Genomic DNA, 15,861 nt, shown 5'->3' with positions numbered 1-15,861 from the left:
GAGGTTCTTCAGCACGTCATCACAACGCTTCCCCATGCCGTATACTGATGCTTTTTACAACCGTTCTTAGTTCTACCAAGCGTTTGCCAATTGCTGCTGCTAGTCTGCAGCAAAAGTCGATTTTTACAAAATACCTCCCCCTCTTTAATGCCACGATTTCCCTTCTCCAGCCGTCTCTCCTGCTGCCTCTGTCCCTCCCACTCCTGCTGATTGCTCCCACCTGTGCTGCTACCCATATAAACTCCTGCTCTGCAGTGACTCAGTGCAAGATTGTCGTTGTTGCTACCTTAACCCTTGTGCGTGCGAGGACAGAGGCAAACGTAGAGGACTATGGCAAATGATACAAGTTTTACATGTGTGGGGTCGGTTGGACCCCATTTTGACATACAAGGGTTAAAAACAGTCCCCGTCCCTTGTCCTTGCTTCTGACCATGGCTCTGACCGGACCCCTGACCATCATCTCTGCCTGCTCCTCATTTGCTTAGTGAGTGGCTATGATCCTGCCTCTAAGCCTTGCTTTACATACCTGAACTCTGATTATTTTCCTACAAATTCTGCATCTGTTTTGCCTTCTCTGCCTGCTCGGTTGTGAATATGGACCGTTTCCCTGATTGTGTATTGGATTGATGACACTGAAAGAGTGAACTACGGCTTACCTCACTACCAGTTTTTCCCTCCTTGTTACAATTATGTTACTCTATAAAATACAGAACAAAAACTAAAGAGATATAATATTCTGCTCAATTTAGCTCTTTACAACTAGAACTACAGCTGACATAAGGAATATGCTGCGGCTCATCAACCTTAAATAAAGGTTTTCTGACCTTTTGTCCCAGGTTTTGCAGTCCCACTTTCTCTTTTCAAATCAATTCTGAGCTTATCCATGCAACTAGTACACTTGTACTGGCAAATTAGTGTACTAATAATGCCAGGGCACTCTTTGGGTCCAAGAGAGCTTGTGATAGGTTGGACTACAGTGCAAATCTGAATTAATTGCATTTCTACAATATTTAGTAGATTTCAACAAAGTTTAAGCTTGTTTTTTTGCCTGTATCCCAAGACTTTGCCTCTACAGATTTCCTAACTGAGCCTCTAACAGCATAGAGTCTTGATGACTGTGGTAATGCAACACTATAACAAACTGGATGACTTTTACAACTGCAAATAAAAACACTTATAACTCTTTAAGTGTAATTAGAACACTATATCAAAACTCAAAATTAATAAAGAAATGTATTTATTTATTTTATTTAATATTTATTTGTGGTTTTGTCTTTTGCAGATCTCGCTGGCTATTTTTGTTTTTATTATCATTTGTTTCAACCATTTCCCACTACAGCATTTCTCTTTCTGATTTATGAAAATTTATGCCAAAGTGTTGCCAAAGTAGTAGATGGCCTTTTTTGCATTTAAAGAGTTTGCAATGTTGCAATTAAAAGTTATGTTTTTCCTCAAACTTCTTCTCACTTCAAAGCCAAGAGAAATTTGTATCTGTTTGACTTCAGAGCCACCAGCAGAACATAATACATTTCTAATACCAGCATCAGCATACAGTTGTTCTCGATATTTAGGTCAGCCAGTCCACTGTAATGTCTGGCAGATGTGATTGATGACAAAAAAAAGTACTGTTCTTAAAATGTGAGATATTATTTGTTTTATGTTATAGACAGAGACATTTTCTGCAATTTATAAGTTATATTTTTCACTTGCCAAAAAATAAACTGTGAAGTTGCATAATTTTGAAACATGTAGATTTACAAGAATTTTTTGTAAATATTGTATGATGGTCACCAGACCAAAGGAGGGTGGTGAATTTCTGAGTGATAGTGGTTCAATGATTGAAGCTTCAGTTTAGTGATGTGTCATTTGTGAATCTGTAACAACCCAAATAATAACCACATACAAAGAAATTAGTCAACCAAATTGTGGTTAACATGACTTGGGGAGTAACTACTGAACAGGTTTACTAAAATTTAGTAAGCACTTTTTGAAAGAGACATTTCTGGTAATGAAAACTAAAAGATGTCTTCTCTGAGAAACTAAATGCATGTATGAAACCAAAGTTTACACACACACACACACACACACATATATACATATATATATATATATATATATATATATACATATATATATATATATATATATATATATATATATATATATATATATATATATATTTCTTTTTTTTAACTTTGTAATGTTTCATTAGAAAATTGTGTCTTTAAATGTTGCTTCAGGAACATCTGCCTCTGATGGAACCAGAATGAACCCAATATATAAATCAAACTCCACAAAACAGGAATATCCTCTATGCATAGATTCAAATATGCATCAGTATAGCCTGTTATTTGGTTAGAATTAATAATTCCTTTAGGCAAACAACCAAATTACTGCACCCTCTTAATTTCAGCCACTCTTACAGAAATAACAGTTCCACAGCCCATAGCGCTTCATGCTGCAAAATGTAATGTAGGGCAGATAATAACCCTATTTGGTTATCAGTCTTGTAATAAAATCTGGATGTCTAAAATTGGTATGCTGGCCATAGAAGTACATTACTTAAAAGAATGTGAATTAGAGTGACATTTTAACATCAGCACGTCTCACTGTGGTTTTGTCAGTGTGTCAAATCGTCAGACAATTTGACAGAGTCGTATATCTTTGATCCAGAACGGAGTTAGCACCCAACTCAAATCTCCTCAAGCTCAGTTTCATCTCCAGGATAAACACACTCACAACAATTAAAAGAGATATTAGGGTTGACAAAATAATTAACAAGGGGCCAGTGTGGGGCTCTGGGGTGCGGGATTGTGTGCAGTCAACAAAAGATGAATAAACAAAGAATCATTTGGGTGGTTGAGCAACATATTAATTGAGTGCTCAGCAGAAAACCTTGGAGAAAATGAGCGTTTTGGTGCCCCCAGTAACACGCACGCACACACACACACACACACACACATCTTATAAAAATAAACAGTGATTCCCAGCTCAGTCACTTAGAGACTTATCTTTGATGAGAAAGCTCAGAAGTAGTCACTCCTCTGTTGAAACAGCTGATCTCAGTGGTCCTTAATTACTCTCCTGCAGAGATTATCACTGCTAACGTCTCTCCTGGTTTCACAGTTAAGCCTATGGCTGCAGATTCCTCAGGTGTACATCGCAGACATCAGCTTTGAGTTTTTTGCTTGTGCGCCTCAGACTGCTCCTGACTTAAATGATAATGATAGCAGGGCTTTTTTTTCCACTTCTAATGCATACATTAGCATTATTTTAGTTAAAAACAAAAGAACATATGTGCTGGCTATCTTATTCAATTCACTGACAAATTCACACAGAGAGCACTGGTGCAAAGTGAAACTAAAGCTGAGTATTTAACAGTGTTACCCAGAGGTGAGAGTCAATGGGGGGCAGCTTTTAGCAGCTGTTTGCGTAAGTGCCATGCTGTCCCCACGATGCATCTGGGTAAAAGCACCGAGGAGAAATTGAGGTAACAAGCACTCCAGCTATTATATAGAAGATATGCTAGGAGTTACCATGATGAAATCATGTGTCTAATGTAAGCTGAAATGACTGAAAAAAGGAGTTAAGTCTAAATTTAGGTACAAATGTATACAAAAAGGCTAATCAAAAAATCTTTAAAACAGAGATCTTTAAAAACACATATAAAAAGATAAAGCACTACACAAGTTGAGGCCATTTACCATTTAGAAAAGAAGAGAAACATTACTGTCCCCCACAATGGGGACATTTCTGTGCGACAGCAGCAAAGTGTCAGACAATCCAAGAAAGTAAACTCATTGATAGAAGATGTATAAAAACATAATAAAGAATTAAAACTACTACATAGTCAGGGCAACATTTAGACAAAAATACCATTTAGTTATATAAAATAGTGTACTCCCATCCAAAGGAATGTGGAACTGAGTTGGTTAATTAAAACATTTACAGTCTATGCATCTCTATTTGAGCATTATTAAGACTGCTTACAATTAGTGACAACATAAGATGTGCAACAGTAGATAATCTTGCACATTTGTAGATAGTAGTTAGTGCAGATAATGATACAGATGTTATTCAGAATGAGCAAAGATGCATAGATACCGGCAGGGATATAAACATTGTTGAGATTGTTAGGAGCAGATGATTACAGGGTCTAACAGCTGCTGAGAGAAAGGAGCTATGGTGACGCTCCTTAGTGGCCCTAGGATGCAGCAGTCGGTTACTGAAGGAGCTCCCCTAATTGCTTCCTTTGAGGTGTAGATAAACTGCTGCTCCAACAAACACCACAGTAGAAGATGGCCGATGCCAAAAAAGAAGGCCTTCATGACCTGCACTCCAAAACAAACCCCAAGCTCCTCACCAGGTAGAGTCTGCTCTGACCCTTCCTACAAAGAGCATCAGTGTTATGAGTCCAGTCCAGTTTATTGTTCAGGTAAACACTCGGGTTGATCAGGAGGTGGTTCTGGAGGCATCTGGCCACAAAGTCCTGAGTCCACTGTCAGTTGTCAGAACTTTGGCAGTGTGGGGAGTTGATGGAGAAGTCTGCAGTATACAGGGCGACGATGAACGATGCCAGTACATTTCTCAGTGGAGCCCTTGTACTGCAGACGAGTCTGTTGGAGACACAGCTTTGTCTTCACATACTGTGGGATGGATGCAGTGAGTCCAGATCCTTACCATCTAGAAGCTAACAGAGAGTCAGCATGAATGATGAATACACATAAACAGGACATGAAATTATGACCTGATGTATTATACAAAACAGCATTGCCCTTTCAAGTCATGAACCCATGAGACTCCTGAAGGTGTGCTGCAAAACCTTCCCCAAGAAAAATTGTTGTTTTTTGTCAGGGCATATTACCCTGCCAAAAGAGACCACAACCACCCCAAAATATTTTTTCTATGAAACAATTCTTATGTAGGTGCTATGAATCAAAATGGCATCTACTTGGATGGAAGATCCAAGGTTTCCTAGCAGAATGTTGCAAAAAGCATTAAACTGCAACTACAGGCTTGTCTTCTGACCCTCATGTATGCTGGTGCCAAGATTCCTCCAGATCAGTAATGATCACGTATCCAGCCATCCATGTGGTACAAAAGAAATTGAATTAATCAGACCAAACCACCATCTTCCATTACCGTGTTGTCCTCTTCTGATGCTGACATGCCTCTTGATGGTGCTTTTGGCACTGGACAAAAGTTGGCCTAAATTAGGGGTGTCCAAAGTCGGTCCTCGAGGGGCGGCATCCTGCATGTTTTAGTTTTCTCCCTGGTTTTACATACCTGCATCAAATGATGGCTCATTAGAAGGCCTAAGCAGAACACTGATTTTCTGAGGAGGTTGTTACAACCACTAGGGAGAAAACTAAAACATGCAGGATGCCGGCCCTCGAGGACCGACTTTGGACACCCCTGGCCTAAATAATATGAGGCTATGGGTCCTCATATGCAACAAACTATAATGCACTCTGTATACATTATTCCTTTTATCTTAGATTGTCTCTCCAAACTCCTGCTGGGTGCTGAGGTAGAATTTTGCACAAATATACATACATTCTTTCACTTGCGAACTTACACACACGGACAGAATAACAACACAGCCCCTAGGACAAGAATAGTCGATTCTGTGCTGATAAAAAGAAAATGCCGGGGTGATTATGATTACTAGAGATTACCGCCCTTATAATAAAAAACACTGATCCCTTAGGCAGAGAGCCGTGCGCTTCGCTTAATGATCAGTAGCACAGATTAAACATTAAAGTGCCCACTAACTCCTTACTCTTTTATTTCAAAGTTTACAGCGAGGCTGGCAAAGGCATTTCATTCCCTCCTGGCTTCTAAATCTTAGACTCTGAGTCTTTGAACAGGAGTGAGACATTAAATTAGGAGTGTTTCCAGATGTTAACGATGCAGAGCATGCACACAACAGATACATTGTGCACAGCCTTTTGTCTGACAGAGAAAAGATACTGTATGGTCATTACATCCCTGCAGAAAGATGTAAACAAGCATCTGACACATACAGCTCAAATGGCACCAGGGAAAAAGATGTTGCTAATGAAATAAAGGTATTTGCCCGTGTTGTTTACCCGAAACTAGCATGGATGTTTTAATAAAACTGCTCTTTGTTTACTTGTGTGTCACTGTTGGGATGAATGCATGTGGCACAGAGTGTTTGTGTGAAAATATACTACAGGGTCCTTGGGTTTTCTTGTCGCTGTCTGGAGCTTTTCATGCTGCTGTTGTCAGAGTAGAATCACCACCTCTTAGCCCCTGAGGCTGTCCACCCCAGCTGGAGAGCTCACAATCAGACTGGGCCATGAGAAAATGCCCCTGAGGACTTGTGAGGTGGATCAGGGTTCAGTGGGGTAAAACACTGCTAAATACCCTGGGATGGTTCAGATCTGACAGCTTGGGTCAGAGGAGGAAAGGGGTGGGGGATAAAAGGGTGCGATTGGTGAGTAACTAGAGGAAAATGTGGGTTCCTTTTCCTTGATCTATCAGTGCAGGTTATTTGTGTTGAGCAGAGGCAAATATTCACAACTGGAAATATGCTTTAAAAGTCTGTGTTGTTATCCTTATAGTTTTCTTAGCTCATTTCTGAAGATTTGAGAACAAATGTCTCCATGTTTCTGGTTCTTCAGTTATTTCCACCAATGTGTAAAAATATTTGCCTTCACCTACCTCCTTTCCTTGACACAAAAAATGAGGAAAAAATATATTTAATTCGAATCCAATAGTTAAAAGGGAAAAAACCGCCAACGAAACAATTATTGGTACCCCTAAAAAGCTCTATAAAATATATCCTACTGATTTTCTGTAAACTTGAGACTTTTGGTGCTTCTGGCATGAAACAAAGAATGAATATGTGAGAAAGAAGTTCACAGTCTGCAAGCATTGTCTTCCAATTAAAAATCTTCTTAAAAATAACAGTAAATTTAAAATAGATGTTCAATAGGTCTTTTAGGAATACGTAATCCAAACCGTATCCCTAAATCAACACAATGATTCACCGGAACAAAAATCAGAATGGCTACGATTCCTCTCTTTGCAACAGAAAAAGACTAAATAGTGTCCTATTGGCAAAAAAAAAAAAAAAAAAAAAGTTTACATGAAGCATTAATAGCAGCGGTGCCAATATATACATAATTTAATGTTAAAAGCATATTGTGTATTTTGGATTTTTTTTTTCCCAAAGCAAATACATGTGCTTAAAATAAAGTTAGAATGTCTAAGTTTATCTGATGTTACTGACGTTGATGCAATAAAACATACATTTATTATAATCCCATCTATAGAAGGATGCCAATAACTGTAAAGGGTTGAGATGTGGCTTGAAAGAAGAGAGACTGTGGTGATCGAGGTGAGGAGCATATTGTTCAAAAGCAACCCAGCGACAAATAGATGAGCAAAGAATATGAATATCTGATTATGAAGAACACAGAAAATGTAAAAGCTGGGAGTGTTTTCTGCATGTATTGTTATTAGCTAAAGATAAAAAAAAAAAAGAACAGCATTTCATTTCCCCAAATTTAGTCTTTTATCTCTAAACACTGTGCTCTCACAAATGAGATGAAACTATTCAATTTCACACGTTTTAATGGCTCAGTATTGACTTGCTCATGAGGAAAACTTATTTGGCGAGCGGACCAAGTACAAAAACAAGAGCATGCTGTGTAATTGAAAACGACAGGATTAATTTAAATCACTTTATCAGGTGGTGTTTTGCAAACAACATTTATAGACCACAGTTAAAGGAATTTTGCACAAAAAAAAACCTTCAGTCTGAAAAATGCAGCTCTTGTTTCATGCAAAATACAACTGGTGGGGCATTTCTATTCGCAGAGGGGGAATTAAAATTAGTTGAATCTTCACTGAAGCTACATATTCCATGTTGATCTTATGATATTATTGTGTTTCTGCCAATAACAACCAAAAATAGAAAGCATAATTTTAATAGCTGTTGCTATGGTTCCCTTTCAATTTACTCTCCAACAACGACACATTTGACAATGTGCAAACATTTCTCAAAGGAACTTAGAATTTCTTCAGCTGATTCCTTATTTCTCGTGTTCACAAAATCAAGCTTTGTTTGAAATTTGCAAATTAAGTAATTGTCCACACAGAAAAAACTCAGGATTTACCTCATTAACTAATTAAGCTAATAACAGCCTCTCAAGTCGTCTTGGAACCATTTTTCAAGTTGAATGTCTGATTTGAATATAAGAAGAAATGTCTGCAGGTCGCATGCTAAAATTCTAACATGTTTTCAGAGAAAACAAATTTTGGATTTTCACTAGTTGTAAGTCATATCCATCAAAATCATAGTAAATACATGTTTGAAATATATCATTAATATAAACATTTAAATATTTGAAATGAACCCGTATCATCTTTGCTGCTAGTCTGCTAAAAAAAACAATCCTTTTGTTCTACGTTTTGCTTTGTACAGAGGGTCTAAACTCTGGACCATCTCTGAATTTTCTTTTTCTTTGCTGCTTCGAAAGTTTTAAAGTTATTATAAAATTCTGCACCATTAATGTAAGAAATTAGAAATACAAATACATGCCAAAGTAGGAATGTTAGTGTTGAAGTCAGTGGAGTGTTTTTTTATGTGAAAAATATTATAATCTACATAAGTTTTTTGTATTTACAAACTAAAATGAATAGCAGATATTTTACTTTTCTGTGTACTTTGTTGGTTTTACTGGTTGTAGTTGTGTGTTTTTCAAACATAAATACTTTTCCTATTCTACAATACAACAGGGACTGATTAAAACTGATTTTCAATTTATCCCAAAGCAGCTATTTAGCGAAAACACTTAGAAATGCAAAAATTGCCAAACACACAAAAGGCTTTGTTAACTTCTTTCCACTTCTTTGGGAGAAAGAGATTGCGGACTTCAACTGTGCCGAGTTTTACGACTGGAATTGCTTTTCTTCAAAAACGGCTATGCCAGTTTTGTCTTTAAAGCAATTTAAATACGAATAATAAAAAAAGCAAGAGCAGAAGTTTTGAAGCACGTAAACCGTGTTTAAGGAAAACTCTTGAAACAGCAGAGAGGAGCAATTCAAGTCTAACAGAAGGAGGAAATGAAATCATTAGACTGTCTTGTTCACAGGGACTGAATGAAGAACTTTATAGGAAATAAAGTAGCAAGTAAAACAAAGTAACAAAGGCAATCTACCTGCAGTGCTCCAAATCTTAAAATAAATGACAGGTGCGGCCGGTGACAAAAGAGGAAGGAAAACAAAAGCTACCTTGGCACCAGCTTCTTCTTATGCCCAAAAGACAGACACTTGACAAATGCTTCAAATAACTAGAAGACATATATTAAGTTCATTTATGCCATTAGACAGTTTGGGAACTTAAAATTTAAAGATATCTGGAGATGTTATGTGGACATATAAAGATCATGGCTATGTTAAACCACCATACAATTTAGGAATTACAGTGGTTTTGTGTCGCAGACATGAAAGTGTTTTGTTGCAAAATGTGCGCATCATCCCTAGAATAGATTGTTTGAGAAGCAAAGACATAAAGCAGCAGAAGTGACTCACTTTCTCAAATTACCACTCTAAATTTAAGACACAAAACAAAAAAAGGTTTTAAATAGGAAATGTTTTAGATTTGATGATGTGACAAAAGTGTTTTCACTAATGGTTAATGGCAAAAAAAGACAACACAGAATTCTGGGAAATATGTGTCTTTTCTCTGCATACTTCAGTAATCAGCCTGATTTGTGATTAAGGAAGCTTTCTGTGCAAGCTCCTTTCTCTCGCCATTCGATCCAGAATAATGGGGCAGCCTTTTTATGGGGCCTTTCAGCCTATGTCAGTACAGAAATCATTTTGCCGAGGATAATGATACTCTTACCAGCCTCAGTCAGCATCTTCACGGGTCTTTGAGTTTTGTTCTGCAGATGATACACGTTTTGCACCATAACAAATTAATGTCCGGAATAGCACTGTTAATTTTTGACAGTAGCGTAAAGTTCCCTGCACATTATCTAATGAGCTTAATTATTGAAAAACTGGGACACAATTTTTCTGTGTTTTGATTTTGAACATCTCTTTAAACACGTGTGTCACATTAGACCAATGCTTTTAAACTTGAAGCAGGCCCTGGCTTCTTCACACTGTGACATGAAACAGAGCACTTAGCCGAAGGACAGACAGCCAACTGCAGGCCGACTCTGTAGTGACCCCACACAAAACCTCAAGGGGACTGTCCTTGAAAGGGAGGCAGACCCTCTCTAACCTAACAGCCCCCAAGCACTGTTAAAGGCCTTACACTTAGAAGGGTGGTCCCTTTGCAGAGGCCAGTGACACTGCTAAAAATCTGAACCAAACTGGGGGTCAGGTTTGAATGAAACACCAAAGAAAGTCTCAGAGGAAAGCGGAGATGTCAAAGAAACTGAGATCTGACCAAACTCTTTAGAGATTTAGGTTTTTAAATATTCACAGTAAAGATTTTTTTTAAAAGACAGATGCAACTAATGGATCAAAATAAATGTCTTCCAAATTCATCAAAAAAAAAACATTATCTATGTGATAGTGCTTTCTTTTTTCCTAAAAAGTACTTTTGAGTAGCTATATTTTGAAAACACAAGGATAAAAGTTAGTGCAGTAAAAATAAAGATATTTTCAAGTTCCATTAAATTAACTGATATAAATTAAAATTACTAAAGGTGAAATTGAGACTCTACAGCTTTTCTTTCTCTTTTCTTTTGAATCTCTGTATGCCAATGGTCGACCTGATGTGAATGATTTATGGAAGTAAGCGCAAAAACAAAACAAATGTTTTTTTTATTCCTCTTTTTTAATTCAACTGTTGCATGAAAAACAAAAAGGAGTGAATGCTGCAAGTCAATGACCCAATGCGATCTGCTGGGTTTACTTAAACAGAAAATCTTTTAAACATGTATAAATAATGAACTAGATTTAATGCACTGATAAGGACAAATACCATAGGGCACACTGAAGGGAGATGAGAATCGAGCGGAACTGCATAGGAAAGCAATGGCCAGGTTAAACTATGACCTAATCAAAGTTTACATTTCATCTGTCTCTTTGAAATACTGTGATGTTTCCTTACACTATGTAACCTTTAAATAGAAAAAGTTTTTTTTGTTTTGTTTTGTTTTTTATTACATATTTGTTAACACTGCTATCAAGTCGCAATGGAATGTTATGAGACATTATGAGAAAAAAATCCCAATTTTTTATTATATATATATATATATATATATATATATATATATAAATTCCCTTCTCACCCTCCGCGGGTGGTCTCTTTCATCCTCTGAGCTCAGGTCCTCTACCAGAGTTCCTGGGAGCTTGAGGGTTCTGCGCAGTATCTTGACTGTGCCTAGAACTGCACATTTCTGGACTGAGCTGTCTGATGTTGTTCCTGGGATCTGTTTGAGCCACTGCTCCAGTTTGGGGGTGACTGCCCAGAGGGCCCCGATGACCACAGACACCACTGTGGTCTTCACCTTCCAGGCCTTCTCCAGTTCCTCTCTGAGGCCCTGGTATTTCTCCAGTTTCTCATGCTCCTTTTTCCTGATGTAGTCACTTGGTTTTGCTACATCCACCACAACGGCTTTCCTCTGTTCTTTATCCACCACCACAATGTCCGGTTGGTTCGCCATTACCATCTTGTCTGTCTGGATCTGGAAGTCCCACAGGATCTTAGCTCGGTCATTCTCCACCACCTTTGGGGGTGTCCCCCACTTTGACCTCGGGGCTTCTAGTCCATATTCTGCACAGATGTTCCTGTACACTATGCCTGCCACTTGGTTATGTCGTTCCATGTACGCTTTCCCTGCCAGCATCTTGCACCCTGCTGTTATGTGCTGGACTGTCTCAGAGGCCTCCTTGCACAACCTACACCTTGGGTCTTGTCTGGTGTGGTAGATCTGAGCCTCTATTGCTCTGGTGTTTAGGGCCTGTTCCTGGGCGGCCAGGATGAGGGCCTCTGTGCTTTTTCCAGCCATTGGTAGGATTTCCTGATATCAGCCACTTCAGTTATTTGTCGGTGGTACATCCCATGGAGGGGCTTGTCTTCCCATGATGGTTCCTCCATCACCTTGTCCTCTGTTCCCCATTGTCTGAGACATTCGCTGAGCACATCGTCCATTGAGGCTTTGTCCTTGATGTATTTATGGATCTTGGATGTTTCATCCTGGACAGTGGCTCTCACACTCACTAGTCCTCTGCCTCCTTCCTTACGGCTTGTGTACAGTCTCAGGGTGCTGGATTTGGGGTGGAACCCTCCATGCATGGTTAGTAGCTTCCTAGTCTTAACATCCGTGGTCTTTATCTCTTCCATTGGCCAGATAATTATTCCGGCAGGGTATCTGATTACTGGTAAGGCATAGCTGTTTATTGCACGGATCTTGTTCTTGCCATTGAGCTGGCTTCTCAGGACTTGCCTTATTCATTAGAGGTATTTGGCTGTGGCTCCTTTCCTTGTGATCTCATCGAGGTTGCCATTTGCTTGCTTGTAGTATTCCAAGTACTTGTAACTGTGCTCTATGTCTGCTATTGTTCCCTCTGGGAGTGAGACCCCTTCTGTGCGGATGACCTTCCCTCTCTTTGTAAGAGAGGGAAGTATATATATATATGTATATATATATATATATATATATATATATATATATAAACTGGGATTTTAGGAGGATTTTGTTTCTTCTTGCAATGGCTGCAAACCCTCTAAATGTTTTTAATTTCTGATTTATCTTTTTATTTTTGCTGTGGTGGTTGAGATGGTGATGAAAACAGGCTGGATGTCTAACCACTTTGAATAAAAAAAAAAAAACCTGCATGGCAGTCGTATGAAACTGCGGCAGCATTTATGGATATTAACCCAATAAAGTACCCTCTTTAAATTCATGAGAATCAGCCAGTTTACTCCGTCTTTGCCCACCCCCTCTCTGCTACACCAATAATTTCATCAACTCCTTCACTAGCGGTGCAAATTCACTTTACAAGTAAAAGTTATCCACCCCTGAACAGATTTTATATTTATCTGCCTGTATTATACATTATGTGCCTTTTGGGGGAAAATATGGAGAAAAGTTTCTCTTGCAAATGTTTCAAATTTCACAAGTGGTCTTATAACCATAAAATGTTTTTATGGATTTGTAAAACTACCCCAGTGCCGTCACCTAAGGTTTCTAAAAATCCATCCTCAGGTTAACAATGGGCATATGATACACCATGTAACATTTCTGATGATGACAAATTGTCCCGAAGGTCAACTTTATTTGTGGACAAGATATAATGAGGCTCAACGGCAACAGTAGCAAAACAAATATGTTTCTATGGCTTTTTCCGGTGACTTTAACAATGAGCACCACCAGAGGCTGTACCTCTCACAGCTAATTACAGCTGTGTGACATCTATGTGGGCAGTGGGGTTGCTAATGCTAAGAGACCCAGGGTGATGTTTTCCTTCTCTGTGAAATGATGTGTTAATGATACGAGCAAACAAACACTACAAGTGCAGGACAACTTCGTGCAAAGACTCAAGGTCGCGCATATGAATAATGCATGACGGCCAAAAATCATGACAATCAGAACCCAGTGAGTGGAGAATGTGTAGGAGAGATTGAGCACTGGGCTTTTTTAACAGCTGCACATATCTTGGAGGGAAAAAAACAAAAAAAACACATAAAACCTGAACCCAGCATTGGGAAGTAGGAGGTTTTGCAGGTGTTTTGTGTGTGTAGGCGTGAGTGAATTGTGTGACAGGTTTACGGTGAACTTTAGCAAACAGGTGTGGATGTCAGCATTTACTCAGTCACAGCACATAAAGCAGCAAACAAACACATGTGTAGGAAGGCAGGCAATCACTGAATGTGGGAATGAGGGAGAGAGAGGTGCCAAATCACTGGGAGGGAAAAGGGAAGAGTTGATAGGATAATAACAAGACTTATGAAGCAGATAGTTAATACCAAGCAAAGTATATAGTTTAGGAAATACAAACTACTGCTTAGTCTACACACAATATTAAAATCATAAAATAGTAAACTGAAATAAAATTGAAAGTAAATTTTAAGTATGACAGTATAAAAAATGTTTAGGTTTGCTTACCTAAATAACCGAAAGTAAAAGTAAATTGAGAGAAAAGAAGCAATCACATTTGGGATGCACAGTGTCGCGGCTTGCAGAACTGTCGCCTTGCAGCAAGAACATTCTGGGTTCGAGTCTGGCCTGGGGTCTTTCTGCATGGAGTTTGAATGTCCCTGTTCATGCTTGGGTTCTATCTGGGGCCTCCAAAAACCTGACGGTGTGGGTGTGTGTACATGGCTGTGTATTTCTGTGTTGCCCTGGACTGGTGACCTGTCCAGGATGTACCCCGCCTCTCGCCTAATGACCACTGGCGATAGACTAGACACCAGCTCCTCCCGAAACCCTACAAGGAACAGCGGGTATGGCCGATGGATGGATGCAAAGAAGAAAAGTTGATGCCAAACATGCAAGCCTTAAATTATGATGTGAAGCAACGAGTCTGTCATTCTGCATTCCACCTCTATGGTGGATCAGGCCAGAACATCATCGGCATTGAACACAACTTTATTTGAAGTGGAGGCTACATGAGATATCTTCATGAAGTCAATTATAAATTGTACTTGTATTGAGCTTTATCTGGTCCACAGGATGCAAAAGCACTTTACAATACATTCAATCATTCACCCCTCCAGAAGATCCATCAGAGGGACAAGCAGACCACCCCTCCAGCTCCCATCCCAGAGAAGAGCAGAGGGGACCCCCGGGAGAACCAGCCCAGCAGCCGAAGAGCACAAACCCCAGGGGTGTTCAGTGACGAGCCCACAGCAACAAACCCTTCGGCTACTCAGGAGCAGATGTGGCCAACCTCACCAGGGCCACAGAGACGCAAACATGTTCTCACCTTAATGCACGCACATATAGACACTCACAGCCAACATAAAGACAAATAAGATTTACTTATTACTTATTACTCATCTCAATCGTTGATCGCAGATGTTTTAAGACTTTCATTCATCAATTTTGTCAGTCATACATATTGACCAGGTTTGTGAAGAGCAAAACTCACTGTTGTCGTGACAGCACCATCTGAGCTGAGAATCTCTGCAGCTTCTCCATAGTTACCACGTGGGATGCTGAATTGCTTGACTGATTAATGCCCTCTTGTTATGTTTGGATGGGTAGCTATCTCAAAGTAGATGTGATGTACTTTTTCCATATTTGTATGATAGACTGAAAGGTGGCTTATGAGATCTTTAAAGTTCAGGTTAATGTTTTATCACCTCCCCCTGCTTTAAACTTTCTCATAACTTTATCCCTAAACAGTCAGGTCTGCCCCTAAAAATCCAAACATCCTTAAGTTTGTGTTAAAAATGCAGTAAAATTCATGTATTATGTGAACATTAGCATGGCAGTGTGCTGGTGACTAAACTCTCATAGAAAAGTTGATCCGGTAATACTGTCACATCCAAAAGTAAGTACATAAATCAAAGGCAAAAGAAATTTGAGAAAAACCAATAAATTACCAAGCTGAAATAACCTTGAATGAAACACTCAGCAACTCATACCTCCGGCTTCTTAGTTTTTTTTCTGACTGAGATGATAGTTCACACAATAAAAACTGAATACCCATCGTTATCAACCTACCAGTGTGACTATTGCACCAGCTGCTGGGTTGGATCACAAAGCAGGAGGCCCCTGAGCTGAAGAAAAGGATCTTCACCTGCAAAAGGTATTATTGCAAATACACATTGCATCATGCTTCGAGGTTACTTTCACATTTCACTTGGAAGGCAGACAGCAAATCAACGTAAGCTGTATTATAATGATATATATTTATAGC

At 39.0% G+C, this 15,861-nt stretch overlaps 1 long non-coding RNA gene across 1 annotated transcript in view; it reads right to left on the bottom strand.

Moving 5' to 3' along the window:
• Window positions 1-3,637: 3,637 nt before the first annotated feature.
• The window catches only part of LOC148158424 (uncharacterized), a 52,741-nt gene continuing 40,517 nt past the window's right edge, over window positions 3,638-15,861 (bottom strand). Inside the window, exon 2 of the long non-coding RNA XR_015763805.1 lies at window positions 3,638-4,690. This is a non-coding gene — a long non-coding RNA (uncharacterized LOC148158424). The remainder of the gene's footprint in view (window positions 4,691-15,861) is intronic.

Source organism: Poecilia mexicana, unplaced genomic scaffold (genome assembly GCF_051168715.1).
Source record: "Poecilia mexicana isolate PSO_F unplaced genomic scaffold, ASM5116871v1 scaffold_7, whole genome shotgun sequence".
NCBI lineage: Eukaryota > Metazoa > Chordata > Actinopteri > Cyprinodontiformes > Poeciliidae > Poecilia > Poecilia mexicana.
Note: the sequence above shows the minus strand (reverse complement) of the source record. Positions and strands in the feature narration are given on the sequence as shown.